The sequence below is a fragment of the Rutidosis leptorrhynchoides genome, chromosome 2 (genome assembly GCF_046630445.1).
Source record: "Rutidosis leptorrhynchoides isolate AG116_Rl617_1_P2 chromosome 2, CSIRO_AGI_Rlap_v1, whole genome shotgun sequence".
Classification (NCBI taxonomy): domain Eukaryota; kingdom Viridiplantae; phylum Streptophyta; class Magnoliopsida; order Asterales; family Asteraceae; genus Rutidosis; species Rutidosis leptorrhynchoides.
In genome coordinates, this window is record NC_092334.1 from 698,949,037 (window position 1) to 698,951,134 (window position 2,098).

Here is a 2,098-nt window from a genome sequence, read left to right on the forward strand (position 1 = left end):
TACAATATGTGATGGATGTCAATTTGGCAAAGCTCACCAATTTCCATTCAAGGAGTCACAACATCAGTCCAAGACACCACTAGAGCTCATACACTCAGACGTCTTTGGCCCAGTGAAACAAACATCACTGGGAGGAATGAAGTATATGGTGGCATTCATTGATGACTTCTCAAGGTATGTGTGGGTTTACTTCATGAAGGAAAAGTCGAAGACTTTTCAGAAGTTTAAAGAGTTCAATAAGAAGATAGAAAGTGAGCTCAAGAATAAGATTAGGTGCTTACGCACAGATAATGGAGGAGAATATTTATCGACTGAGTTCAATATGTATCTTGAGAAGCATAAGATCAGAAGGCAATTAACTTTCCCTAATACTCCACAACAGAATGGAGTGGCAGAACGTAAGAATCATCATCTTGCTGAAACTTGTCGAAGTATGCTTCATGGTAAGAATGTACCAGGAAGATTTTGGGCTGAATGTATGAGAACTGCATCATACGTGATAAATAGGCTTTCACAAACAAAGTTGGGGCATATTTCACCGTATGAAAGATTATGGAAGATCAAGCCAACGTCAACCATCTCAAAGTTTTTGGATGTGTATGCTACGTCTTCGTGCCAGATCATCTACGAAGCAAATTTGAGAAGAAGGCAATTCGGTGCATTTTTGTCAGTTATGATGAATCAAGAAAAGGATGGAGATGTTGTGATCCAAATACCGGAAAGTGTCATACTTCAAGAAATGTGGTATTTGATGAAGCGTCTTCATGGTGGTCACCTCAAAAGATAGAGCTTCCAGAATCTCATGGATTAGAAGAAGGTCCAGAAGAAAAAGAAGAGCCTAAAGAGCAGGTATTGGATCCAATAAAAGAAGGAGAAGGGTCGTACTCTAAGGAAAAGAGTCCATGGAAAACTGGTGTGCATCAATCTGTATCCAAGGAGGTTCGTCCAAGCCAAATGGATGTCGAGGAGCATGTACAAGAATTACGGAGATCAACAAGACCGAGGCAACCTAATCCGAGGTATGCCAATGCTGCTCATGTGGATGAATCAATACCTATTGAGCCTTCTACTTATGAAGAAGCAGCACAAAGTCGAGAATGGCAGAAAGTGATGTAAGAAGAAATTAATGCACTAAAAGAAAACCAGACATGGAGTTTAGTTCCAAAGCCAAACGATGTAAAACCAATATCTTGTAAATGGGTTTACAAGGTGAAGACTCGATCAGATGGCTCCATTGAAAGGTATAAAGCCCGACTTGTTGTTAGAGGTTTTTATCAACAATATGGGCTGGATTATGAAGAAACGTTTAGTCCAGTGGCGAAGATCACAACAATTCGAGCTCTACTAGCTTTAGCCGCTAGCAAATCTTGGAAGCTGTAGCAGATGGATGTCAAGAACGCTTTCTTACATGGAGAACTTGACAAAGACATTTATATGGATCAACCAAGAGGCTTTGAGAACAAAATCCATCCCGAGCATGTCTGCAAATTAAAGAAAGCACTATACGGCTTGAAGCAGGCTCCAAGAGCTTGGTACGAGAAAATTGGTGAGTTCTTGGTACAAAGTGGTTTCACAGTTTCTCCTTCAGATTCTAGTTTATTTGTGAAACAAGATCAAGGAAAACTAGCCATAGTGCTTGTATATGTGGATGACTTAATCATCACGGGAGATCACTATGAGGAGATCCAAAGAACAAGAGAAAATCTGTCTATCAGATTTCATATGAAGGAGCTTGGAGAACTTAAACATTTTCTTGGACTCGAAATAAAGCAGAAAAGAGATGGATTATTTCTAGGACAACGGAAATATGCGCGAGATCTTTTACAAAAGTACGGAATGCTTAATTGCAAACCTATCTCAACCCCAATGGATCCGAATACAAAACAACGAGCAGATGAAATAAAAAGTCTTCAAGATGTTACCATGTATCGAAAGTTGGTCGGAAGTCTTATTTATCTCACACTAAGTCGGCCAGACATATCTTATGCAGTTGGAGTGGTTAGTCGATACATGAGCAATTCGAAGAAGCCTCACCTTGATGTTATCCGACACATCTTAAGGTATGTTAAAGGTACTATTAACTTTGGCATTTTATATA